A 27,972-nucleotide genomic window follows, 5' to 3' on the forward strand; every position below is an offset into this window, starting at 1 on the left:
CAAAGGTCAATTTTCTCTCAGGGAGGGCAGTCATCTCTATCTCCCTTGTCAGTCTATAACTAGTCCAGAGAGAGAAAGCCTCTTGTAAAGAGTAATTCAGAGCAGAAACCAGCTTGAGGTGCTCCATATTACCAACTGGAGATGCCAGTTTATTGTTACTAACCACAGGAACTCCAAAATACTAATTTTTCCTGTGTTAGAAAAATTATATCATATATATCCCAACATCCAGTCCTGTAACTCTTTCTAGGGTGTAGTGCTATGTTTGTGCTGGTTGTGTCCCTCACAGCTGGTGGTATTCACACAAGCTCGTAAACCTTATCACTGGGACACTCTTAATTTCCTTTGTTACCTGGTTTGGATGACTATATAACTTAGAACCTAGGTGTAATCTCACCATATTTATAGGAAAAGAGATTTCATCTTCTATGTTCATGACTCAAAACCATTTTCATTTATTATACAGGTATGAATTTCATTATATGGATAAGCCTGTCCCAAACTTTTCCAGTTTATTTTTGCATTTAGGTTTTTAATTCAGTCCATCTGAGGATAAAATGCAATGAATAACAAACGCTCAACTTGCTTTCAGCAAGTACAGAACTAAAGCTGAATACTGACACCTCAGAACAAAGAATCTCAGCTCCCTCGTATTGGCACTAAATTTCACATATCAACATCATATAATAAGGACTGCTACAGTCTTCAAAGAAAACTGATTTTTTTTTCTTCAGGAATTTATTAGGCCCAAGGAAAAAAAAAAGTCTTTCTCAACACATTTTCTTCAACAATAATCCTGTTATGCACCTGGAGTGGCATATGGTCAGCATTTTCTTTAGGGGAACGCAATTTGTCTTCATTTTAAATACTAATAGCCATATTCAGTCAGACCAAACATACATATATCCCCCACACTGCTTCTTTAGCAAAGGCTGAGATTGGAGATCTAGCAAACAGCAGTAGGAGAGCGAAAGTTTGCAGGGATGCACCTCAGGTTCCCTCCTCAGCCTTCAGGAGGGGACAACACAACTCGGCCTTGTCTTCTTTTAAGTGAGAGGTAATACTTCTGCACTGAAAGGCACAGCCAGTTAAATTTTTAGTAAGTACAGTGGCTCACAGATAAACTATGCACCAGGAAAAAAATACAACCTCTTACTTGCTCTGAATCCGTCACTCGATAATTGTATTTGATTCCTCTGGGTCTTGTACTACAAGAGACAGTTAATGAGCATTCCTGGTTCATTTTTTCCATTACAATCCTATATAGATTTTTATCATTTTCATCTTTAGCTATTTCTTTGGCAGGTTGAAGATTTTTAATCTATTTAATTGCACTTTATCATCACTGCCACCCCTTTCTAGTTCTATTATCTCTTCTCCTCCTTTCTACCCCCACCCCCTTTAAACATGGGGATCAGAACTGCACTTCAGAGGTCAAGAGAAAAGCACAGGCAGTTTACAGACCAGCAAAGCAGACTCCTATTCTGTTGGCTGTTCTTCCCGAATCTTTTTTTTTAACCAGTCCTGAACATTTAACCAATGCTTGAATTTACTATGGTAAGCTCCCTACAACATTGCTTTCTTTGCTGTTAATAGTTCACAGTCTCAGTAACAGCAGGATTTTTCTCCCCTACATGCATTACTTCATAGTATCAGCAGTAAGCTTCATCCCCAGTTACTTAGTATTACAAGATCCCTCTTTGGCTCTTCACAATTAAGTTTTCCTTTTTGCTGCCCTCAGTAAATCAGAATCACTCTGCACTCACATTTCCAGATCACCAATGCATACGCCAACTACCATTAAATCTTGCACAGATCTATGTGCAACTCAACCAGTGACCTCTATCCCCTCTGTGAAAACAGGTCATGTATTCCTACCCCATTTTGCAACTAACCAGCAGTCTAGGGGAGAACTTTCCTCTTATGTCAGAGGAGTTTCATTTTGCTCAGCACCTTCGGTAAGTAGCTCTCAAAACACTTTCTGAAACTCAAGCATACTGCATCAGCTAGATCACGCTTACTCACAACTTCATCAGTGCCTTCAAAGAACTGTACCAGACCCACGAGACTGTTTTGACTCTTTCCTGGTATAATCATATTTGTCCATGAATCCATTATTCTTCACTGTATTTACCAGCAAATTGCCTGGTAGGAATGCCAGTCATACGTTCTTCCCTATACGCTTTTCTGGAAGCCTTTTTAAAAACTGGCATCATCTTTGGCACCCTCAACTTCACTGCTACCACAGCAGTACTGTGCTGTTAAACATCGCTATTACCAGTTCAGCAATTTTACACCATGGTATCTTCTAGAGGGCTTGGGTGCACCTAGAGTTGGCAATTTGCTGTAGCTCATTTTTATCATTTTGTTTTAAACTAAATTGTCCCAGCAACACTTTGATTTGGAACAGCTGCCTCAACAGGACCTCATACTTCTCTCCCCCCAGAGAAGAGATTTTGTTTGGGTATCTGAGCTCCCGCACAGTGGATCTCACTCTTTCAGCTGCAGTGCAATCTTCCTTAAGCCTTTTTAGATCATAGTTACCTATCGGCCCAATGGCCTTCCTGTTTCTGATGTTTTTGCGAGAGTACTTATGACAAGCTTCTACAAATCACATATCAGGCTTTAACTTGTTTACTGTGTATTTTATATCTAATTTGCCTGATTTTTCACTTTTTTTTTTTTTTGACAAAAGCTTTTGCAGGATATCTTTGTTCAATACAGCCTGCGCAACTATGCTAATTCATTTAGGGATCTGAACAGGCTGGACTGCTGGGCCGAGACCAATGGGATGAGGTTTAACAAGGCCAAATGCCGGGTCCTGCACTTGGGGCACAACAACCCTATGCAGTGCTACAGACTGGGGGAAGAGTGGCTGGAGAGCTGCACGGAAGAGAAGGACCTGGGGGTGCTGGTTGACAGCCGACTGAACATGAGCCAGCAGTGTGCCCAGGTGGCCAAGAAGGCCAACGGCATCTTGGCTTGTATCAGAAATGGGGTCACCAGCAGGTCCAGGGAGGTGATTCTCCCTCTGTACTCAGCACTGGTGAGACTGCACCTTGAATACTGTGTTCAGCTCTGGACCCTTCACCACAAGAAGAATGTTGAGGCTCTGGAGCGTGTCCAGAGAAGAGCAACAAAGCTGGTGAGGGGGCTGGAGAACAAGTCTTACGAGGAGCGGCTGAGAGAGCTGGGGTTGTTTAGCCTGGAGAAGAGGAGGCTGAGGGGAGACCTTATTACTCTCTACAACTACCTGAAAGGAGGTTGTGGAGAGGAGGGAGCTGGCCTCTTCTCCCAAGTGACAGGGGACAGGACAAGAGGGAATGGCCTCCAGCTCCGCCAGGGGAGGTTCAGGTTGGATATCAGAAAAAAATTCTTCACAGTAAGAGTCATTGGGCACTGGAACAGGCTGCCCAGGGAGGTGGTCGAGTCGCCTTCCCTGGAGGTGTTTAAGGAACGGGTGGATGAAGTGCTTAGGGACATGGTTGAGGGAGTGTTAGGAATGGTTGGACTCGATGATCCAATGGGTCCTTTCCAACCTTGTGATTCTGTGATTTTTTTAAAATCTTTTTTAAAGGGTCAAAGAAGCAGTTGTTAGGGGATATGCATTTGTTCCAAATCTCTGCATGCTGGCTACAAGCATTTTACTCCTTTGAGTGTTCTTGATAGGCTTTCTACAGAAACCCTGATGAGCGCCCTGCTAACTGCCTTCTCTATGTAGACCTATACCATCAATAACTTACTTTAAAACTAAGCATTCAGTCCCTCCATCTTATCTTCTAGAATTTGTGTAGAAACACTCCTATTTTGTCTGACTGCCTGTTCTTCTGTGCTTCTGTTTAAATCAGACCTAATTTATTCAGGCAGTCCTTGACCATTTTCTACATGACTTTCATTAACTTCTCCCCTATGTACAGCAATGTTAAAAACTTCAACCCCAGAGGCTGTGTTATCTTGACCTGCGTGCCCTTTCTGCTTGTCCTCATGTATGGTATTGGGATTACAGTGCAGACTGATGCTGCAAAGGTCTTTATACTTAACCTCCTACCTAGCAACTCAGATGTTGCTTCCAGCACTATTTTGATAGTCTATGTCACCAGCACTTCTCCACCAGCATCTCTAGAACTAAAAGATAGCCTAGACTCCTTTCAATGTAAGCCACCTTGGCAAGTAGTTAGAAGGTTATTACATGTTCCCTTCCAGCACCATAAACGCAGTTAGTTGCACTCCACTTAACTAAGTGTGACTCCAACATGGCAGGAGATGTCCTTCTGTAACCTAGAATCAAAACCACGCAATGGCATTCATAGAGCAAAAGGATATTTGGCCATTATATGAGAGGAAGATCTCGCCTACAGGACATAATTTCACAATATCTCTCCTTTACAGGTTTGATGTCCTCCTACATCAGGGCTTACATCTCACAGAAGCCCAGTGGCAGCCTGCCCAAAGACAGCATGTAGCAGGGACTACATGCCTGGTGGTTTACTTTAGACATTTGCTAATTGCGGATACCTTCCTAAAATATGCTTAGTATGTTGTGCCTTTCACAAGAGTCCACTTCAGATATGGTAATCTACAATGGGAAAATCAACATGTCGTAACTATCCCTTTGATTTAACAGCTATATTAATACTGTTGAAATTAAGAAAATGCTAGTTGCTTAACTGGAGGTTTGGCATCAACATCTAGCCTAAGAAGCCAAAGTGTCTAAGCTAAACAGCCATATACGCACTCCTTGTGTTTTAGGCTTATTCTCAGGGTATTCCAACTGAAATATTCACTTTTTGCGCAGCAGAGACTTTGATTCAGGCCATCCTGATCCTCCCGATAGACAATTATTCATTTTCTAAAAATCTGCCTTTGATACTGGATTGGTCAGTACCCATTATTTCACAAAACAGATAGATATAATAAAATAATTTTTGTCTTCCATTCAGCATCATTAATCCATGGGCTTAGTACATTCCCCAGGTTCTTACAAACCACTTTCAAGACAATCCTATAAAAGTACTAAGAAGTGAGAAAGTTCATTTTTTCTTGTATAAAACCCTGGTATCATTAACAGATGCTTCCAATACCTGCCAGGCAATCATGCTTTATAATCTAACAGATTACAGTTAACTTCATGATGGTGTGAAATGACTGACTGAGCAAGTCCTTAAGCACAGTTTTCTTAAGACAACAAAACACATAACCAACCACAACTTTCAGTTCTAAGCAAAAGCCAAGACAGTTTTCTAAGATGCAGCATCTGTTGCACTGTTAATGGGAGTTGTACTTACAAATACATCCTGCATCAAATCAAATAGCATTCTACAGAACTAAGATTTGCTGATTCAAAATAAGACCTTATACATTTAGACTCCAAATTTACATTTCTTACTACGAATTCTACTTTCATTTACAGCAAGTCTGCTGCATTTTATTAGTTATAGCGCACACAACTCTCAACACAAAAGAAGTCTTGAAGATTTCTCACATACAGTCACTGCTGTATTTATAGACAAGACGATTAAACATTTGTATTTTATTGTAAAGAACAAATTGTACTATATAGTAAATTTAATACTAAGTGATTCATATAACAGGCTTGGTTTTTCAGTTGATAGAAAATGGTTTTCCTTCCCTTTCCACCTTCAAATCTAATTTAAAGTAACCCAGTGTAGTGCAAATACATTAGATACTCAGTAATCTCCAGTAATGGCGGGGAAGCTCATCACAAATTGCTGAACGTTATGAATCATCTTGTGAACACATAGCTGCTATACACAGCAAAAGGCACTTTAACATGTAGTTTCATTCACTTATGTCAATACTTCATAATTAGCAGAGAGAAGTGTCTGTAAATTGAACTCTTGTGCACACCGCTTAGTTACCAGTTTTCTTTTATTTTCTATCTTGAACACTTGATGTAATGGAAGACCCCATAACAATTTTGTGCCAGTGACAAATGACATTTTCATCTTCTGTTCTAAATGTGTTAGCACGAACTAATCAACTCTGTCTTCAACAAATCCATAAGCATATGCTGACCTGTGCTATGTAAACTGTTCCATTTGCTTTATCATGGCTATCAATAAAGTTTTTAAAGTATACATAACTGTTTTGCTCAATAAGAGATAATAAAAACCGCAAGACTGTATAGAAATTAGCGCTGATGCTTAAAGAAAAATCTTCCCAGCTACACCTGAGTGGGTGCCCACTCAGAAGAAACAGGTGACAAGCAATAACACAATGGCCAAGCAAAGTTGGGTTAGAAGAGCTCTGCCTTGCAGAACAGCCCTGAAGACCTAGATTTATTCACTTTTTTCAAAAAAAAAAACCCCAAATACAAGAACTTTGATAGCTCTTCAGGGTAATCTATCCACAGCACACTGTGTTTTGAAAGCATTATGACAGTACCCACAACACCACTCAGAGATACAGCGTCTCTACGGAGAGCATATAGCTTCAGGGCTTGGGTGCCCAAAGCTACACCTGAAGTATGGTTTCCTGGTTGTTTTTTTAAACAGTGGGTAAAAACAAAAACATTTTGATTTGGATTCCAGAATCTCAAGATGCCACGCTACTATAATTTAAGTTTATTGGTGACAGCTGGTTGGTTTTACCTAATGGGATGTACCCTCTTTGCCCATTCTACCACAGAAATAAATCATTCTGTCTGCAACTTACTTTGCAACTGGGGTTAATTAAAACTGTGCTCAAGGCCAGTTACTGCAGGGTAGCCAACACAAGCGCTCTGGTCATCTGTGGACATTTGCGGTATAACTCATTATCTCAGAAGCAATTTAAAGGCTTAGACAAAGTGCCTTCTTAGACTGGAACAGCCAAATGTAAAAGTATAAATATGCAAACACACAGAGCGATAGTTACTTTGACACTTCTTACCAGGATAACTGCCCACTCATCAGTTCTAAGAAATCCTCAAGCTCCAGCTCCAAATTTACTCCATCCTCCATGGCTTCCCAGGAATCCTGGAACACAGACCCATGGACTAATTTCTACATGCTGTGCACACTGATGTAAACATACAGGAAAAGCTTTGCTTCCCTCTAACATTGCTCATTAATGAGAAAAATTACTAGGGTAATCCAGCATTTCCCTCTGCTTTGAAACATGAGAGCTAATCATGAGCTCTTATGTACTGCTTATTTTTACTTTTTGTTGTAAAACTTCCTTTTTAAAAAATCTCAGAAGATTTAACCCTTAACAACACACGTACATCACCACTGGAGAGTTATATGAAATTGCAACTTCTTAACTCATCTGTGTTATTCTCCTCATGCTTTCAATTCTTCAGTGCTCATAAAAACAGTACTGATAAGACATGCAAATCTTTCCATAGCGTCTAAAAGTTTCTCCACTTCAAGCATAGTGAGGCCTGTAAGAGCTGATAGGTTTATCAATACGAAATCAATTTATTTAAAGTAAAAAAAATACTCAAGGTAGTTCTCCAATTCTTTACAGTTAAAATAAACCATGAAAAAAAGTGGGGAAGTCCCACCTCTCTTTCCATACTGCCTTCAAAATATTTTTGCTCCTTTTAGTAATTAAGTATAGATTTTTCCACGACATTTTGATTAGGCTCTTACTGTGAATACATGAAGTCATAATTGGTACAAAAATACCTATTGAGCCAGGAACATCAGAATTCAGTAAATACTGGGAGAATCATAGGCAGTTGCATGAATTACTTCACATACCTGTGGTTCTCCAGGTTCCCGTGCTTAGTCATGAGTACACTCTTCATTTTCTTGCACACAGAATAGAATTTCTGCCAATTTTTATTCTTGGCTTCTACACTGCCACCTGTAGTCATACAAGAGAAATTAGCCATATTTTATACTGCAAATTCTATTACCACAATGTTTCGGCTCACTGGTTTTTCTATACTACCATTCTATAACATTCTCCTTCATAAAAGGCATGTTAAGACACTCAAAAGGAGTTACTTTTAGTTTTCTCTTTAATAAATTCCAGAAAGGAAGAACACAACCCAATCCCAACTTAATTTAAGCTGAGAGAAAATCTAAAACTCCCAAAGACAGACGTGGGCTTTAAAAATTCCAGTGTTATCCTTGTTGCTCAGTGGGCACAGCGTAACCTTGACAGAGCAAGGGAACATCTGAAGTGGAAATTAAAAAAAAAATAAAATAATAAAAAAGCTGTGCTCCGTTACTTCCTACACACCGAAAAAATTTGATTTGTTCTTTTGTCTGAAAAATGAAGATAGTTTTACAGAAATGTAATGCCCACGTTCGGCTTAGTTACCTTATATAGGTTGTAAAGGAATATCAAGAAAATAAAAAAAAAAAAAAGCTAGTATTTGGAAGAACATCTCATAAACCTGAAAGCGATCCTGAACTTTTTATTCCATGAAAACGGCTCGATTTATTCCAAGCTTCCCGCACTTTAAGCGATGCTCCACAGATTCTGCCGACCTAATCATTTACATCGAATTAAGACTCAAACCCACAGTACCCAGAGCCCGCACGTCAATCCTTTCCCGAAAACGTGATGAAAGAGAAAACCCAAACCTTCCTGGGAAAAAAAAAACAAAAGCGAAGCTTTCAGGTGTTCCGAACAGGGGGTTTCACCGAAGTTTCGTAGAACAAGCTTTGGGGGAACGCTAGTTTTGGCATGCACATGCACTCTCCCTTCTCCCAGGTACAAATGGCTCACCCCACCCCTGGAAGCAGGTGCCCCAATGCTCCCCGCGACGCCTTTATGCGGGGGGACACGAACTCATCCCAGCGCGGCGCATCCCCGGCACCCGCGCCCCTGCGCTGACCCCACGCCGCAGCAGCCCAGACCAGAAGCCTTCCAGCTGGAATAGAAACCGAAATTAAACGCGGTTTTCCAAGAACGAGCGGCTATTTAAAAACAAACAAAAAAAAACCCCCAAACTAGTAACGTAATGGATGGTAACTAGAGACCCTCCCCGGCGCAGGTGATGCCGCGCGCGTCCCGAGGCGCAGGGACTCACCACCTCCCATCCCGGCTGCGCTAAACGGGAGCCCCCCCCGCACCCCACCCCCTCCCATCCCCGCCGGGACCGGCGCCGCAGGGGCCGCTGCCCACCCACCTGCGCTGCCGGGCTCCTCGCCTCGCCGGCCGGTGCCGCAGGATGAGGCGGCGGCAGCTCCTCCTCGCAGCGCGGCTCCCTCCCTCCCGCCGCCGCTGGTCCCGAGTGCCGCCGCACCGCCCGCCCGGCATTCCTGCGGGAGGCAGCTGCTCACTCGGCACGGCCGCCGGCTCCTTGCGCAGCCCCTCGCTCCTTTGCGGCCCCCCAACTCCTTTGCACAGCCCCTTGCACCGTCGTCTCCCCCTCCCCCTATCTTTGCACAGCCTCTTACACAGCCTCCCCGCTCCTTTGCGGCCCCCCGACTCCTCTGCACAGCTCCCCCCTCCTTTGCACAGCCCCTTGCACCGTTCCCCCCTCTCCTTTGCACAGCCTCTTACACAGCCTCCCCCGTCTCCTTTGCGGCCACCCAACTCCTGCACAGCCTCTTGCACAGCCCCCCTCTCTCCTTTGCACAGAGCCCCTCTGCTTTGCACAAACGCCCTCCTTTGCAGAGCCTTTTGCACAGCCCCCCCCTTTCCTTTGCACAGAGCCTCTCCTTTGCACAACCCTCTTGCAGAGCTCCCCATCTCCCAGGCACGTTCCCGCCGGTGCCACAGCACGGCAGACCCGCACCTCCCGACCCCTTCCTTCCTTATGGCGGGGCCGGGGCTCCCTTCGCCGCCGCCGCTCGGCTGCCCTCCCGCCCACCTGCCCGCGCCCCGCCCGCCCCGCTGCGGCCCCGCGGGCACCGGGAGCGGCGCCGCCTCCCGCCGAGCCGCGGGGGAAGGGAGGCGGTGGCCCACGCGCGTTCGCAGCCCCCGCGAGCCGGAGGTGCCCACCTGCCTCCCGGCGGGGAGCTCCGGGGGTTTCCTTGCGCTCACGCCAAAATAAACGCGTAGTTTTAGCCCGCTGCGAATGATTCACGTGTCCGGGAACATGCTGGAAGCCCCGTTCTTGGTGGCTTAATGAGAGCTGATGTGACCGAGCTGGAGGTGGTCGGCTCTTCATCGCAGATTCATCGTCGCAGGATGGTTTGGGTTGGAAGGGACCTTAATGGTCGGTCAGTTCCAACCCCCCTGCCGTGGGCAGGGACACCTTCTGCTAGATCGGGTTGCTCAAAGCCCTAAAGATGTGTTTTGCAACGCTGGCAAATTTTGCAAAAGCAGCAGGTAAATGCATAAAAGTATTCGGAATATGTCCGTGTTGTAACTAAAACTGCAGCGAAACTTCAGGCTGCCTGCGCTGTCCTCGCTCCCATGCTCATGGAAGAACCCATCCATCCTTTACCAACAGTTCTCTCATTCTCTGGCTGATGTATTTGCATTTCAGAAATGAGCAATGTGTTTAAATTACTATGTTTGTATATTTTTTTTTGTTCAAATGGGTTTCGCTGTGATATTGACGTTGGAAGAATGTGCCTGCATGATCCAGTCGTCCAACCGAGTTAAAAGAGGTTTGGGAGGAGTTGAGTGCATTGATGCAGATCAGTTGTACCGGCTGATGCTGTTTTGTATAATAAAAATCTGCTACAGTCATTCTTTTCACAGCAATAGATTCCACTTTGGATACGACAGTCCTTACCTTTCTCAAATGTTTTATTCCAGTTCTATATTTCGGAACCCAACCTTTCCAAGGGAAGCCAGAAATCCGTGTGGTCGTATTACGAACTAGAGTATCATGCTATAGTCTATTGATATTAAGACACAAACTACAAGAGTAAGATTACTTGCCTTTGTCTAGTTTTCTGCAGAATTAAAGCTATTTTCAGTTCCTCCTATGTTTCATAAGCAAAACACCAGACTACCTGAATATTTAATGAGTAGTAAACCAGAAATCTGTACATAGTATGAGTAGCAAGTATAACGTACATTTTTTTTAATAGCAACATAGGCAGGTACTTATCTTGAAAGAAGTTTAAACAATTTAGTTTCACAAAAATAATAAACATTAATTATATATAGACACATCTGCAATCTATTTATTAATAACATAAAAGTTCAAATAACATAATAACATAAAAAGTTCAAAATCAAACAAAGCTTTCAAAGTATAAATAAACTTGTGCAGATGAGGATAAAAATTGATATGGGCATTTAGAAAAAATCGTCTTGGGTCTACTCCAACCAAGAAAACAGTCTTGGTCTTTGGTCTTTCATTCCAAAACTTAAGAACCTAGTGGCACACTGGTGCAATAATTCAGAAGACAACAAGAACATTGAAAATTTGGGTGTCATAACTCTGCTTACAGAGGCAATTGTTAAGCATATAGCACAAGATTTTACATCCACTAAGTAATAATGAATATTTTATCTCTAGATTAAATGTTTATTCTCTTTCTCTGTGAACTTACAATAAGTGAAACATAAAAAAAAATCAATGGGTTTTCCAGTTTTGCCCCCTCTGATTAATTTTTATTAAATGTAGCCAGCAGATACCACAAATTACTGACCAGTAAGTATCACTCTGCAATTCCATAGTTGCCTACAATGAGGTCTGCCAGTGACTTCAAGGACTGATTCGTCTGTGTCTGTTCAAACAATACATCGGCCATGAAGAAGACACTGACATGCCTCCAGTCTAGAAGAATTCAGTCATTTTCCACTAAATCCTCCGTAAATGTATTGTTTTGTCTGCAGGTGTCTTTCCTATAACTGTTACAAGTGTATTACTTTCTAGAAGAAAGTTCTTGCCTTTTTCACTGAAGCATGTCCACTGCACAGGCTGTTCCTCTTACAAAAAGAAGTCATCGCTCTTTTCAGGTCTTACATGAAGCTGCTCTTAAATCTAGCTCATCAGGGGAGAAATGCACTCTTTATTCTGAGTTTCAGCCCAAGAAAACAGGCATTTGGTCAGCCTACAAAGAATGTTTATTGAACACTATCGAATTTGCCTTGAGTTTGTGAGATGCAGAAAATTAGATCAGTCATGCACAGACTCCCTTTCTTTAACCCTCTCTCCTCTTTCCCACCCACCTACCAAACAGATCTGCCTTCTTCTATTCAGCAATTCAGATTTGGAAGAATAAATTCCATTGTTATAATGATTCAGAGACAAACTGAAAGCCAAGGGAAATATTGTTCTCCCAAATATGACAGGAAAGCTTACAGGATGGAAACACCCAGAAGATAAAACCCACTTCTTTTATAATATGCCTCAAAAAGCTTTACTTGTCACTTTCCCCTTGCTCCCAGAATATATACAGCAACTGCTGGGTTGCTGCAGTACTGAACATTTCCAGTTTTCCAGATGATGAGCTGTGACTCAGTACTCCTACTGATACACCTTAATGCATCAACCATTTACTTTATGTGACGGTAAGTCATCTCTCACTTTCCTACCACCAGAATTTATTAAACACCATCTTGTGTCTGTGAGTCTAATCTACCACACCATGTTCTACCTCACCCATCTGAGACCAGATCAGGTAAAAGCTTTTCTACTCTACTATTTTTTCTAGACCGGCTCCTTATTCCAGTAGCTTCCCAAGTGTGCTTATAACTCTGAAAACATGAGGTGTGCAGATCACCCCCGTAAATGCTACTTTCCCCACTGTCCAGTCTGGATCACGCTTCTGTGTATTGGCTGAACGAGTCCAAATCGTTAAAGCAGAGCTCTTTCACTTTGTGTCAAGGTAGTTTTTAGAAACTACTTCTGGGGAAAGTACTTTTTTTGTCTCTACATGCAAAGTTTGTTTGAAGAGTCAGTGAGGTGATCAAGTGAATTTTGATGCATTTATAATCAAAAGAATTACTTAAGTCTATGCTATGGAAACCAGAACTTGTCATAATAAAGCCAACAGCTGATTGAGGAAGAATAGCAGTGTGAGCTCTGATGTTTGCAGATGAATATGCTCAATGAAAGACAAAGTTAGGATAGCATATGATGGTTCTGAGTAGTAGTATGGAGTTAAAACATTTTCGTAAGTACCTTTACCAAGAAAATGTTTTCTTGTAGGAAAGCCATTTTATTTATTGCCCATAGTAGCTTCCAAAAATGTCATATAAAACATTTAAGAAGCAAGAATATTATGCTAATGCGAAATTGGTGTTAAATAGCCCTTATGAACTATGCACTGCAAAATGTATTGCAAGCAGCTGCAAAGTTAGCTTAATTTCAGGCACTCCTCTTTCTTCAGTTTTCAGTGTGTGGTGAAAATCAACACAGTGCAGTGAGGGTACTTTAATAACATGATCCTCTGTGAAAACTCCACAATGTTCCCAAATGGACATCAGAGACAAGAAAAAAGGGCAGCGCTATGGCAGTCAAGAGTAAAAATGCTGCTCTGACTAGAACTATTAATTTAGTATTAACATCTGCTCAGAGACATTCATTTGTCAGTATGTGCTGAATTTCACCCCAGAGAAATGCAGAATTGGAGAAGAGATTAAGTTCCTTGACATGGGATTCAGAAAAGCAAAGGAAATGAGGTAGCACTGGGAAGGAGTGGTTCACGGCGGTCCTGGGAGAAGTGTGACCAGACCACTGCAAGGGTAAGAAAATGTTATAGTCCTGCATCCTATCTTTAAGCAAATGGCGCTATGAATGCTGTGTCTCCAGCCAGGGCTAGAAAACCCAGAAGGCAGCGGTTGATCAGCGCACCAAGAACAAGTTCTCTCTTGAAGAATCTGCTGTATCTGAAATCACTGGGAATGAATATCTGTGGCTTATAACAACCACCAATATCCTCACATTACATCTTTCCTCCCGAGTTAAATTATCATCCTTCTATTAATAGGACCCTCAGAAGCCTTTTTCTTCTTCTTTGGAAAAGACTATCTGAGAGTTATGTTCAGTCATAAAATGTAAAAAAAAAAAAACCCGGACAACATTTGTTTTAGCGAAATTGGTTGTTTCAATTTGGTGTCCTACAATCTTACCAAACTCCTTGCTTCAGAGATACAATCTCTCCAATTATCAGTTCAGGAAAAAGAGAGAGATTTTCCTCCATATCGGTTTCTTCATTGCCAACTATTTCTGATCTCTTCACAATGAATAAGATCATGCTAGCAATCATCCATCTCAAGCAAAGTAAGGCTAGAGTGTCAATTCCATGGAAACACAAACATTTAGTAAAACACTTCTGTTTCACCTCCTGTCCTTTGAAAAGGTTTCCTTTGCAGTTTGTGTAAAAGGCTTATCATCAGTGCAGCTTGTAAATTAAACACATTTAGCAGAATCAATATTATTTCTTAGAATGGTCTCCACCACTGGTCTGCTCAAGCCCCTACCATGCTCTCCTCCCAGTGGATTTCACTAGATCTGAAGTAGCTCTTTTTTTGCATAGAAAAATATACAGGTTTTGCCGGAACCATATGTAGCAAGCAGTCAAAAAGAAACACAATTTACATATAGAGTCCAACACAGGTTTTCAAAGAATTGTATTTTTCATTTAAAACAGAAGAGCTCAGTTTTGGCAAACTGAGAAATCATTAGATTTTTTTTTTCTTTTAAATCTACTTGGAAACTGATAGTGGCTAAATATGGATTTACAAATTAGATCGCCATGATCACACGAGACCCTTGGAAAATTACCAATTATTTTTCTGCATCAACAGTTGAAGTCATATTGTTTACAAGGGCTTGTAGTAATAGGATGAGGGGCAATGGATTTAAACTGGAGAGGGGCAGATTTAGACTAGACATAAAGAATTTCTTCACCATGAGAGCAGTGAGGCACTGGCACAGGTTGCCCAGGGAAGCTGTGGATGCCCAGTCCCTGGAGGTGTTCAAGGCCAGGTTGGATGGGGCCTTGGGCAGCCTGGTCTGGTGGGAGGTGTCCCTGCCCATGGCAGGGCGGGTGGAACTGGATGATCTTTAAAGTCTCTTCCAACCCAAACTATTCTATGATTCTATATCACTGCATTTCTTAACATGTTTCCTAATGCAACTATTTCCCTGGACCAGACCTGGTTAGAAAAAACATTGCTTATTAAAAGCAGTGGCAATAAAACCAGCATGTATTTCTAAAAACTGATGTGTAAATTAATATAATTTCTTAATTGGTTAACCAGATAGCTGCAGTGCTAATGAGTCACTGCAATTCCCTATTAACTTATCTTTTTAACTGGTTACACTTCTTTAGCAACTCCATAGCCAAATGGAAGAAATTACAGGGCCCCTCTTTCCACTCTCTGTAGTCATTACATCTCGTAACACTTCGTGGAGTGATTGTCTTCCAATAGCTTGGATCTTTTTATAAGCCTTTAGAATACTTCCTCAAAATTTAATTCTAATGACTGTGCCTCTATACATTTATAAAGTGAGTACTTTATAATAGCAATGGATAGGATAATCACATAGTTAACTGCCTAAGAAGAACTGTAAAACATCTTGGAGGGGAAGCTCTAGAAAAATCCAAATTTTTTATATGCGAGTGCCAAGATTAATTATGGGTCAGTTTGATATACATAAAACTCTAGCTCCTTCTTTGGTAATGCCCTGAACTTGCAGATTGTGAGTTAACTCCAGAGCAGTAATATCACTTGTTATATGAGTACCAAACACTTATCACCATTCAATAGACATCTTCCAAGATATGAGTATCTGCGGCTTCTAAATGATAAGAATAAATATCAAGTCCTGAGCCAATACATCCTGAAAGAACTCTAACAGCTGGGGTGGCATCTCAAATAATAAAATACAGCCTCCTCACTGGCAATTGTTTCAGTCAGAGGGAGCAGTTTTGACAAATATATGATGTTTTGATTAAAAAAAAGGCACTGATATGTATTTTTATGGTTTCATACTGGATAATTTGACACTGTTTGAGGCAACACACTATATATATGAATTGTTTTTTTCCTCTCCCACATTCCATCTCATTTGCTGGTTTTCAAATTTTAATTTAGCCCATTCAAGTGGGAAACATCAGCAACGAAATTCAGACTGTTACTTGGGTCACAACTTCCCCGGAGCCTGCTGAGTGTTTGTGTCAGTGCTTTTGGTTTATGATCCTCTTTAGACTTCCTCTTTCTTATTTGCTGTCAGAACGGGGCAAAGAGAGAGGTGGTATCTCCTATTTTGCTTCCGATCAGGTCAAGACAGGGTTGCATTTCATTACCTTGCTTACTTGTGAGGGCTGCATCCATGATGAAAATCAACATAGCAATGCAAAAACATGTACTAATGCTACGTAAACAGAAGTTAGGCTTCAGATTTAAGAGTGGCCCTTTCTTAATCATGGATTTTTTTTTTCTTTACTTCTTCATGATGGAAGGTTATATCTTCTATATGTTAATATAGAGGATATTCCTCATGTGAAGTGGGTAATTTCAATGCTAGATCTAGTACAGACTTGAAATTATTTCAGCACCTACATTTAATCATGGACTCATATTCTCCAATTACTTCACAAGTGCGCAAAAATATCAAGATGAATAAAATTCCCTACGCATGGTTCAATATCCTTTTCCAACATTTCCACATGCTGAGTTTTCATTTGTTATTAGTAATGACTGATTTTTAAACAAGCTGCAGTTGGAGATGGAACATTTTATTGCCAATTATAAGATGAATGAATGTCTCCTAAACAGGTTGGTGAAGTTACAAGGCATTGGCTGGTAACCACTTTATCAAATAAGAAAAATCAGTCCACACAAAAACATGAAACAGAAGCCAGGATGAGGAACAACTTGCGATTGCTCTTAGAAATTGCAAGCCTTAAAAGTAAAGTCTTCAGGCTGTGTTCCTCTCCCGAGATTAATTTTCCTAAAGGTTAAATCAATACCATCAAGGGCAAAAAATGAAAGCTGGACAAAGAATGCCATCACTATTTCTGTTCCTTAGAGCTGCTATGGATCATATATTTATTGTTTCAACCAGTGTAGGAAAAGTAAGGTTGTGAATGGCATAGGAATGTCTAGTGATCTGTTCTGTTCCCTTGACACAATAGAATGCCATTCCCCAATGGCCCTGAGATATTACTGCAATGAACTTTACTAATAACAGATAATAATGCACAAAGATGACCTATCAGGTTATATATATAGGAACATAAAACCATATGTCAGAAAGAGGACACATCACAACTGTTCCTTTTTGATTTTAAACCGAATGGGATAGCTTAGGGTCTGATTCCGCGAGTCTGTCACCATGCAGGTCCATTGCCTGACTAGAATATGTTGAAAATGAGGCATTTCCTTGTAAGAATTTCCAGAGGAGCCCAAAGAAATAAAGTTTTCTGTGATCAAATCTCTTGATTTTCCCAGAGTCACAGAATGGTTGAGGTTAGAAGGGACTTCTGGAGGTCGTCTTGACAACCACCCTGCTCAAGCAGGGCCACTTGCTGCCCAGGACCATCTCCAGGCAGCTTCTGAATATCTCCAAGGATGGAGAATCTACAACATCTCTGGGCAACCTATGCCAGTGTTCAGTCATCCTCTCAGTGAAAAAAGTGCTTCCTGGTGTTCTGATGGAACATCCTGTGCTTCAGTTTGGGCCCATTCCCTCTCGTCCTGCCACTAGGCACCATCAAAAAGAGCGTGGCTCTGTCATCTTCTGTTCAGTTGTTTATATAGTTATGAGACCCTCCATATGCCTTCTCATCTCCAGTCTAAGCAGTCCTAGCTCTCTCAATCTTTGCTCACAGGAGAGATGCTCCAGTCCGTTAAACACCTCTGTAGCCCTTTGACAGACTCTCTTCAGTATATCAATGTCTTTTGTACTGCAAAGCCCAGAACTGGACACAGCACTCCAGGCATGGCCTCACCAGGGCTGAGTAGAGGGGAAGGATCACCTCCCTCCACTTGCTGGTGATTGACAAATGGTGATTTTGCATCAACATTTTCTATTCCACCTGTTAAAGTTAGTTTGGAGAGGTCTTGGTATGTCATGCTCCTGGGGAAATGTTCAAAAGTGAGATATCAGCAATGAAGACGGCTGAGCAGTGTTTGGGCAGCGGACGTCAGAGACCCGACTTTGTGGAACCTCTAGAAGAAATGAGGGGGACACGCTGTTACTAGCAGCTCCATCATAGCCATCTGGGTGCTGGTGACTGCAGGAGCTGACAGTCTGCCGCATATCCTGAGCGTGACTGTACTAAAGTTCTCAAACAATCCATACTGTGTGCATTTAGGGAATTGATATTTTGCTTCTAAAATGGTTTGAATATTTTTCTTTTTCAATTTTAACATTCTTTTTTAATTATTTATCAGGAAAGCCAAGGGAGATAACGTTATTGCCTAAATGTCTCCTTCCTATGGTATGTTTTTAAAAAATTACTTGGACAGGTGGAAAGAATGTTTGAGATGTATGTATATATATATACATATATATACTTAATACATAAGAGGATTATAAAAAAGCACTAACAACTTCAGCACAGGGAATTTTCAGGGAAATTAATGACTAGTCAAGGTTAATGGCCCTCAGCTTCACACTGGCCCATCAACTCTCCCAGTCAGTCATTAATTCCCAGGAAATGCCCTGTGCCTTGATTGTTATTGCTTTAATACATTAAATTCAAGTTAAAGACTTGACTTAATGTTTAGCCACTATAGGGTAAAAAACAAGGAAGTGTACCCACTGGACATATTTACTGTCAAATATATTTTTGTTTACCTTATTTTCTATAGGTATTTAAGTAGAGGAATTGAATACTCATTTACCGATTCGCTTTGTCCTCACTCATAATAGTACACAAAAAATCCCCTATACGTCTTTGTCATTTACTTCATATTTCATTAAAAATATCTTATCTGAATTCACATATGACTGAATGTGCAAAACATGGACATGGCTATATTCAATAAGATGAAGAAATTAAAAATTGATCAGAATGAGTTTTGTTGTATCTAAATAGCATTATACTGGTTTTATTATCACAGAAAAAAGACACTATGATTATTTACAAGCTCCAGCAGAAAGTGAAAAATCAATGACTATTTTGGCCCCAAACCAATTGAAAGGTGGAAATCTGATGATGCCAGTTGTTCTTGTGAAATTTCTGCCACCCTGACCTCCCTCGCAGAGAAAAATGCTTTTAACAGCATTTTTTTTTCTGCCACGTTCTGATAAACCTGAGTGAGATTTGGAGAAAAATAATCCACCTGGATTTAGAATGAATGGTCTATAAGCATGGTTTCATCTTTCCATTGTTCCCTACAGGTGAGAAATAAAGGAAAAAAAATAGGCAAGTTCTAATTAGAGTTTGAAATATTCAATAAGTATTTTTACTATCTCCAGCAATGTTGAAAATGTCTTCATTTTTTTTCCTTGAGGTATTTTATATGTTACTTGATTAATTTTTGGATACGCTTGGCCACATTTTTAAACACAGCCTGTTTACTTTCCTTCAAGACACAAAGAAAACAGATAAAGACAAGCCTGATTTTCTTCAACGTTTTACTTAAACTGGTGGTGTTTGTATTTCATTCAATGGCCAAACAATCTACTCTTTACATCACAGAAAATAGTTGCACATGGGCTGAGAAATGTGTTTCTGAAACATATGTTAGTATTTCATAGACAAACCTAGTGTTTTGTTCCACTTCATTAAAGCCAAGAGAGTTATGACAGGGATAAATCTGACTTAACTGTAATGTGACTGTATGCTAAAGTGAGATTTGATTTGATGTGTACATAAAAGCACATCAGAATCACTACTAGATTTCTGCATTAAGTTTTCAGGGGTCTGGCAAATGTCGCACAGCTACTGTCATGCATCGTTCAAGACAGTATAAGCTCAAAAGTCCTTGGGATGTGAGATGATGCTAAGAAGTCAGGGCAAAACATGAGACAAAAGCTGTTTGTAAAGGCACTCAGACAACTTAGTCTGTGTTTTGACTGATACACTCCTGATGACTGACTTTGTATAAGTCACATAAACTATCCCTGCATCAATTTTGCTGGACTATAAAATGAGAAAAATACTTGTGAGGTAAAAAGAGAGGGAAAAAAAAAAAAAAAGGTTATTGTCACTCTGAATATGATTCACCACTGTGGCCAATTCAACTCTTGTAGTGTAATTCTGTGCTATAAAAAATTCTCCATTCTCTGTGATCAGGGGCTGTGACAAGTTGTGCACTGGGGTGATGCAGGTATTGGAAGCACAGTGCATAGACATCCATGCTGTTCCTCTGTAGCTGGCTTTGAGGCTAGCTAGAAACCACATGGTTTATGCAGAGCTGCTGGACATCTCCTCACCCAGGAATGGGCAATCTGGTTTACTCACCTTGCATAATAGATAGCTGGCTGCAATGATAACATGGCAAAATCTCCCAAACGGCCCAGTCCTCTGCTGTTAAACTGTATATAAAATGTAGTCAGCCTATGTACATGCCATCTCCGCAGGAGGGGAACTAGGGAAAAAGTCATAGAGAAGAAGAAGAAGGGGAAAAGTGGCAAGCATCCTGAATGAGGATGATTTGCAGCCACACTGAGCCCTCCTGCATAGGTTTACTTGGAGGCTTGGGCAAATTTCAGTGTGTTAGTCCACCATATGGCTTTTCTATGGATGGTACCTTCATGGCCTGGAAGAGCACTTGAACTGTGTATGAACCAAGTGGCAACTTCAGACGTGATGCATAAATGTGAGTCACTTTATAAAAATCTGCAATTTTGCACCTGCTTTCCTGACTGAATAATCTCATCATACAGGACAAAACTGCTCTAAGTTCTCCATTCCTGAAACCAGTGTTCCTTCCCTTTTCCTGATGAACCCTTTGAGATGTGTTTGTTATCTGGACTTATCCATTACTTGTATCAGCTGTGCCTCAAAAGCTATCAACTCCACTTTGGATGTGCCACCTTCCCCTTTCTCAGCGGGCTGTTCCCCCACCTTTGGTACCATCTTTATCACCATGCTTTTGCTCTGCCAGAGGACATGATCATGGGCATGCATCACGCTGTCATAGAACAGAGGAAAGCCAGTGGCTTTTGCTAGATCGTGAGCCCCAGGCTGTCCTGCAGTACCCAGGTAAGCACCCTGCAGGAGATGCACGTTCCTCACTGCATGTCTGTTGCAGCCTTGCTCCACTCAGCTGATGCACCAGGTCAGAACCAGCAGCTGACACTCAAAAGGGCTCTGAAGCAGGACAGGGTCATAAAATCATAGAACCATAGAATCGTTAGGGTTGGAAGGGGCCTTAAAGATCATCCAGTTCCAACCCCCTGCCACAGACAGGGACATCCCACTAGGTCAGGCTGCCCAAGGCCCCATCCAGCCTGGCCTTGAACACCTCCAGAGATGGGCCTTGGTGTTGCAGACATGCAACGAGGCAATAGAAGCAAATAAGGTTTGGGAATAGAGGGTAAGGGAGAGGCATGGAAGAGAAAGTTTCTTCTGAGAGTGGAGTAGATGTTGATGACAGGGAGATGTCATCTCAGCTCTCGGCACCTGAAATTTTTTGAATTGGTTTGTAGTCAGAAAAATTGGAACTGTACTGGGAACTAAACCTCCATTTCCATCCTATTTCAGATTCTGTCTTTTGTGGTGATGGAAGAAACCTTCCAGATATTAGCTGAACAGAAGCCTGCCATGGAGAATTATGCCAAACTCTTCAGACAGCCTGAAGCGAGGGCTCTCTGCATGGTTGTAAGCTGATCCCGTTCATCTCAGTAGGATGTTCAGGCTGAAGGCTAATGATGGTAATTGAAATGTCGAGATCAGCTATTTAATTGCATAGCAAACAAATATGATTCATCTCCATAGCTTTTTTACATTTATAAAAAGAAAGTAATCTACTATGGTAGGTAGATGCAGTGTCAACCAATTGCTAGAATTGTTACAGATCTTCACCTCTAAAGTGTGTCTGAATCAAGACATTACTTAATTTATATTAAAAAAATCCTCAGTTTTCCTGTAGGTACGACAAATGTAAACATTCCATAGCTGCTAAATTTGCTTGCTATCCTCCCATCCAGCTGCAAAAGCATTCACATGTAATATTTTTAAACAATTGGTTATTATTTATTAAAATTTTATATAAGGAATTTTAATGATTTATCCCATAATACTTCACAATAATTTCTACAATATATTGAACTTTTCCTCAGTACCAATAATCGAATCAGACCAGAAGTAGAAAAACAGGAGGCAGTCTGTGGTAGGTTGCATTGAATCTAATACAAGCAAATAACAAGAATAGGCAAGAGCCACAGCTACTCTCTGAAGGCATTGGGTTGCATAGGGAGGAATGAAAAAAAGCCTTATGTGAGAGCCTGTCTCCTGATTCTCCAGTTTCTCTTCACATCAGCCACCACTAACATGTTGCAGTGTTTTGTAAACAATACTACTGTGTCTAATGAAAGTGTAGTCCTGGCTGATCCGAAGTGGGGAGATGATTATGCCTCAGGAGCCACAGAGCTCCACGGCCATCTGATCTTCTAGCTTTGGGAGAGCAACCCTGAGCCAGAAGGATGAAATGATGACACGTCTCAGAGATGTGCTGAAGGGCCATGTGCCAGCAGCAGATCACTGCCCTTGCCTGAGGGTCCATTTCAGCCTGGGGAAGTCCATGGTCTTCAGGAGATGCCTGTTGCAAGCACAGCTCTGGCACAGTGAGAAACTGCAGCTTACCTCCCGTTTTGAAACCAAGCTGCTATGATGTCTCCAGGAATTTCCCCTTCAGCATCTCACCAGAGATGGTAATCTTAGGTCCCACTGACCCTGATAACCGTTATGGTAGCTGACGAGCTACAGGTAGGACTGGCTCTCCTTCTTCCTTGTAGCTCAGGAAGGAGATTGCTGCCATGTTAGTCATGCTTGCAACCATTTTATTAATACGGTTTTTAAAAAAAACTACCACAACCCACCCATCCCCAATCAGAAACACACCGTCAGACACTTTTCATGCCATCCCTTTCATTTCATCCATTCCAAGTTTTCCAAAAGATAAAAAGCTGTTAACACTGCTGGCCCAGTCATATTTTCCTCTTGTCAGCTAGTATTATTTACTTAGGACACATAGTGCTCTTTTTTTTTCCTTTGTTTCAAGAAAACTTCACTAAATGCAGCCTGAAATTGCAGATAACTTACTGTGAAGCTATAGTAAACATTTCAAAAGAGCATTCTGACATCAAAATTATTTTAGCCAATTACATTCTCTGTCTCTCCTATCATCACCACTGCTTTTTAAGCAAGCTGCTTGTTAACATTTTATAAGTAGCTCACAGGGGCCTTGAAGTGGTTTAATGTGCTCTTTGCCTTCTGAGGACTCTACCTGCAAGTTTTGTTTGCATACATTTCTCTTTGGGCATGGTCATGCAACAGCAGCGTACTGTACATCTTGCCCAGTTGCCTAATGCACATAGTTTTGAATTGTTTTTCAGTTGGTGTCCTGCAGCTCATTACTGAGTGCCCACCTTTTTTTAACATTGACAGTCAACCAGCATCCAGGGAAGGACTTTCTGAGGATGCCAGCAAAGCATAGTTGAAATCTACTTTGACAGATTATCTTGAACAGAGTTTGTCTTCTAGGATCCATTAAATGGAAAAAAAAAAAATATGATGTGTGCTCTTTCTAGGGGGCTAATTGTCTATTAGTTTATTTGGCCTTCTGAGTTGCTTCTCTTTACTACAGTTCTGCCTGAAACTTCTACCTACTGTTCTGCACCTCCAAAAATCCAAGGCTGATAGCAAAGCTTAGCACACAGTGCCTGTACATGGGGAGTCCCCTTCCCTGGTGAAATTCAGATCCATCCACAACCATTTTCCATACGTTCACATTTACACAAAGGCAGCCTTCATGCTCCCAACTCCAATAGATCTTCCATGTTGTCCCTTCACACAGTCTAGCTCCTCTTTAGTCAAATTCTCCCCAGACTCACATCCATTGTGCATTGTAGATGCAGTCCCTTGACGTAATGAACTCTCTCGCAGCTGTAGAAATTATTGTTGAATTGTCAGTTCTGTTTAAAATGTCAGGAGTAACTGTTACCCAGCTGGTCATCTGAGCAGGAAGAACTACCTAGTGGGCTCATTTGCTGCTGCCTGGTGCGTGGGAGACATGAGAGATTTCTGCAGGGCAGCCAGGCAGCAACATGACTTAGTAGGTTGAGAATGAAAAACTCTGGTTGCTTCCTTTCCTGATTAAATGCCACCTCTGCCCTATAAATATATGAATGAGAAAATATGAATTTGAGGCTAATTATAATTTTCCATTAATATGTTAAGTCCACATTTTGTACAGAAAAAAATAAGTTAGCACTTTAATACTAGAAATAATTTGTTGACCCAAAAAGTGGCTGAGACTTTCCAGCTTCAGGATCTGTGCTTTTTTAAAATAAATATTCCAGTTTCACAATACTTGCAACACAGTCTAATCAATGCTAGCACGCAACTTCACATGTGGATCACTGGTGCTGAAATGGCTTTCACTGGGATTTTTGATCCAGTTCTATTCAAAGTCCATACAATGCATAGAGAACCAGAATTTTGAAACCAAATGTTTTTGAAACTCTGATAGCACAGATTGCTGGTTTGGATCCATACTTGGTCTAGCTTGAAATGGATTGACTAATGCTGTTGAAGGTATTATGGGCTTTCGGCTTGAATAAGTACTACAAATCTTATACATTTTCACTCGCTGCCAACCTTACTATAGCATTTCCTCTCCTAGAAAATGGATCGTGGTTTTGAGACATTCGTCTCAATTAGTTTGCGTGCCAGTTTAAACATTTTCCCCTGTTTAAGGTACTTATGTATCATTTAAAAATAAATTTACAGAAAATAAGCCCTATAAAAGTGTTTGCAATCAATTTAAATAATTAGCTATAGATAATATATTAGATTGCTAGTATCTGCAGACGATATCAATTTATCATTTGTTGATCATGGTTCAAAACATAGGTAAAATCCCAAGAAATTACCGACATAAAACTCCTGCAATTCTATACCTGCGTATTACTATTATTGTAAATAATAATAACAGTGATAACAACAATAATAATAATGTTGAAATTAATTTATAATTTATAGAATACTAATTCTATGTAATGTGGTAATTATTTTATATTTAATATAATAATTAATTTATATTAATTATTAAGAATAATTCTATGCCTGGGTTCCTAGCTTCTCTTCTGGAGAAAGAAGATTAAATTCTGTCTCCATTGCAGCCAGCTGCAAAACACCTGTAAACCTCAATATGGCCAGAATTTCACCCAGGAGTTTCACTCCATGCTACCTGTGAAGCTTCTGCACTAGGATGCATAGCACGTCCCCAGCTGGATTTCCAATTGCTGCAGTGCCAGAGCTCTGTGGGATCCCGGCAGGAGGACTCTCAGGGTAAGAAGGGCCAAGCATAGCTTAAAGTAATTTTAGTTTTCTAACCAGTAAATGGATGTAAGTCACAGAGGCTGCTACAATGATACCTCTTACAACCTCTCTCTTCTTGCCTTTTCTTTAACAAGCTAGACCTCAGTAAGGATTTTTTCTCTTTTCTTTTATTAAAAAGGTGTCTTCTATCTACTTACTCAATTATAAAAATAAGGTACAAATACTTGCATATTCCCCAGCATTTAATCAGCTACATCATATGCTTAGGTCTTTTACTGCTCATTAAGGAAAAAAAAAGGAGATGGATTAATTTGTGTTATTTTTTTTTACTACAATGAAATGAAAGTAAAATATATCTGTATCAAATAATACAATACTGTTATGTAAATATATCTATTTATGTGTATATATGTGTGTGTGTATTTTTTATATATATGTATAAACAATCACATGTGATTTGGATTTGCATGGCCAAGCATTAAATTGTAGACTGTCATTCTTGAGATACAGCTATTTTTTTGACCTTTTTTAGCTCGGGATGATACAGCCTTCACACGCCTGTTGAACTGAAGGAATGTAGCAGCAATGTCAAGTCTGTGTCATGCATGCATCATGGGACTTAGAAAGTCGTTGTATCCACAAGAATAGCTCACTATATGCTCTACAGTGAAAAAAAATTTCTAAATGTGACTTTAGTGAAGCAATGATTTTAAAAATCTTTGTGTGTCCAAAATTAACTTCTTTTGATGTCAGTCCAGCCAAGTACAGTCTCATGATCATATGCCTCTCACAGTTAACTTCCTCTTTGATGGAGTCATGAAACCCAGCTGAAAATCAGATATTCTGTGGTTTAAGAACTTGTTGAAAATTTGGACAGTGTATTGTCAGAGCTGTGTTTCAAATAAAGGATTTTTGAATTCTGAGAAAGCGTCAGTTCCTGTGTTCCTCCACTCATACTTTCTCTAGGGACAGCAAAGTCCTTTTCAGGAGCATCACTGAAGTAGGGAGAGAGCCGGGCTGTAGCATGGGGGCAGCACACAGGTGTAGATGCATTGAGCCAGACCAGCCATGCCCTGTATTGTGATCACCTTTTCACTCTCCTTCTGTCCACCAAGACTGCAAGTGAAACTTATTTACATGTATTGGAATTAGCTGTACCATGTGATTAGTTAAGCTCTTTTTTAAGTCACGTGGGCTGGTCCCCTCTCCACCACAAGTGTTATAAATAACTTGCTTCCTGGCTGTCTTGTTGACAAACTGAACTCCTTCCACCACCTCTGCCACCCCCACTGACTCCCTTCACAAACGCATGCTACTTCTCCCAGAAGTCCAAATTTTATTTCCTAAGCATTGGGGGATCAGACAAGATGGAGGAAAAAGGAATAATATGTTGACATAGCTAAAAAAATGTCAAACCCAAGTCTTTTCTTGTTGCATGCTGGGACACACAGGAACTAAGCATCAACCTGTTTTGAAAGTAACACGAAATATTAGCATGGAGATGCTCTGCAAAGATAAGAAACTTTGAAGTCTGAGAATTGTGTGTACTCTTTAGGTGACACTGAAGTGGACTGGAATCCACCCAGGTGTTGCAAAGAAGTAGAGATTTCCAGCCTGCCTCTATTTAGCTGTGTCAGTGATGCTCATTTAATCTCCTGTTCCAAGGCTTCATGCTTTTACTTAAAGGCCAACTAATGACTGGCCTTGCGAAAATTCCTGTTCGGTGCCAATAATTCAATCAGCAGCATATTAGACAGTAAAATATCGTCCAATTTAAATGCAAAAGCCTTACTTTATACAACATACGCAAACATAAAATATCTTCTAGCAAGTACTTCATGTCCAGTGCTCTGTGCACAGGGCTGAAGGGTTCTCTTTTTGTGTCAGTCATTAAGATCCAGAAACAATTAAGAAGTTTCAAGTGACCCACTGTAAGCATGTAGCAAGTTAAGTGAACAAACTTAGTGGTGAGAGGTATCTCTGTCTCTTGTTCAGGAGTCTCCCAAATGCTGACTTGTTTTTTACCTATACGAAGCATCTGATGTCACTTTTCTGTGTGGGTGGAAAATGCTGTACAAAGGTTAAACAAGTTCTTTCATCCTTACTCATGAAAGTAAGCTTGTATTGCGTTTCCAGTAACTAAGTGCATTACTGTAACAGGTTGGGGATTTACTTCATGCATACATACGTACCTCTGGTGACTAACTGGCCATGTGTTCTCTCTCTTCCTCTAAATCTTACTCGAATTATTGCTTATACTGAATGCTCTTTTGGCCTGAGTTTATAAAAATATGCAGCCAAAATTTCCAGCTATCTGTAGGTAGGCTTCATAGCGCAGGGCCACCTGCTCTGCATGCTGCAAAAAGGAGCTTTTTAGAAATTAAAATATAAAGATTTACATCTCATGAAACAGCCTATTTCTTCAGCCAGGTGCTTAAACAGAGAGCCATCGCTGAGTACAGCGTAGGAGCATACATTTGCATCTGAGCATAGGAAAAATCCAGCTGGCAATAGCTTAATACTATGCAACCAATTATGAGTTTGATGGAGGCCTATAAAAAGCTAGAATCAGTGGAGTTATCTCAGTGGAAATAATGCATTAGAACTACCCAAAACCCTTGAATAAAGTTGATTTTCCAGAAAGGCTATGCAACACATGTGGCAGACCGGAATGCCAGAGGAACCCTCC

The 27,972-nt window shown here is 40.8% G+C and overlaps 1 long non-coding RNA gene across 3 annotated transcripts in view; it reads right to left on the bottom strand.

Moving 5' to 3' along the window:
• Positions 1-9,304, bottom strand: part of LOC128853526 (uncharacterized) — an 80,346-nt gene extending 71,042 nt beyond the window's left edge. For 2 of the 3 annotated variants that reach the window (XR_008452125.1, XR_008452120.1), the window contains exons 1-4: positions 9,089-9,304; positions 8,351-8,830; positions 7,707-7,812; positions 6,892-6,977 (exon numbers count right to left, since the gene is read on the bottom strand). This is a non-coding gene — a long non-coding RNA (uncharacterized LOC128853526). The remainder of the gene's footprint in view (positions 1-6,891; positions 6,978-7,706; positions 7,813-8,350; positions 8,831-9,088) is intronic. The other variant, XR_008452124.1, reaches the window with a different exon arrangement.
• Positions 9,305-27,972: the final 18,668 nt, after the last annotated feature.

Source organism: Cuculus canorus, chromosome 1, assembly GCF_017976375.1.
Source record: "Cuculus canorus isolate bCucCan1 chromosome 1, bCucCan1.pri, whole genome shotgun sequence".
Classification (NCBI taxonomy): Eukaryota; Metazoa; Chordata; class Aves; order Cuculiformes; family Cuculidae; genus Cuculus; species Cuculus canorus.